Below are 1,036 nucleotides of genomic sequence, written 5' to 3' on the forward strand. Positions count from 1 at the left end.
GAAGTGTCAAGTACCCCAGACCAACCTGCAACAAAGACCCCTTCTATAACAGTTTCAACATCTATTACAACATCATCGTTTAGCCAGGAAACACCAACAACAAAGGCTCTTCCTACAACAGTGACTAGGTCCACACCTCAAACAATGGGAAAGTCCACTGAAACTGAATATTCTACAGAATCAGCTTCCCAACCTACCACAAACAGACTGACAGAAACAACCAACATGGATCATTCTGACATGTCACCAGTGACCACTAACTTTCCATTGACATCTTCAGGAGACAGTGGTAAAACATCAGTAACAAGTACACATCCATCGGCAAGTCAAGAAACACTTCCAACCAAGTATTCATCAACAGAGATGCAGTCTACATCTGCTGTCACATTTTCCCCTACTGAAATAACACAATCAATATCAACGTTAACATCAAATGGACAGAGTGTGACAACAACCATGGATCATTCTGAATCAACATTTTCCACCAAAGATAGAGAGTCATCCCACACTTCACCTTCCAGTAGTCCTCCTCTCACTACTGAGTTGACTCAAACATCTCCATCTCATGCTACTGATGCAACTGTCACTGGAACCACAACAAATTCAGAACTATCAAGCAGCTGGGGAACGTCAGCAATAAAGATCTCCTCTAACACAGAACATACATTTATTACTACAACGAAATCCACTGGAACTTCAAGCCCAAGCATCTCTGATTTTAGCTCCCAGACTTCTCAAACATCTTCAACTCATACCACCAATACAACTGAAACCAGACCTACAACAAACTCAGAGGTGTCAAGTACCCCAGACCAACCTGCAACAAAGACCCCTTCTATAACAGTTTCAACATCTATTACAACATCATCGTTTAGCCAGGAAACACCAACAACAAAGGCTCTTCCTACTACAGTGACTGGGTCCACACCTCAAACAATGGTAAAATCCACTGAAACTGAACATTCTACAGAATCAGCTGCCCAACCTACCACAAACAGACTGACAGGAACAACCAACATGGATCATTCTGACATGT

This window comes from Girardinichthys multiradiatus, chromosome 20, assembly GCF_021462225.1.
Source record: "Girardinichthys multiradiatus isolate DD_20200921_A chromosome 20, DD_fGirMul_XY1, whole genome shotgun sequence".
Classification (NCBI taxonomy): Eukaryota; Metazoa; Chordata; class Actinopteri; order Cyprinodontiformes; family Goodeidae; genus Girardinichthys; species Girardinichthys multiradiatus.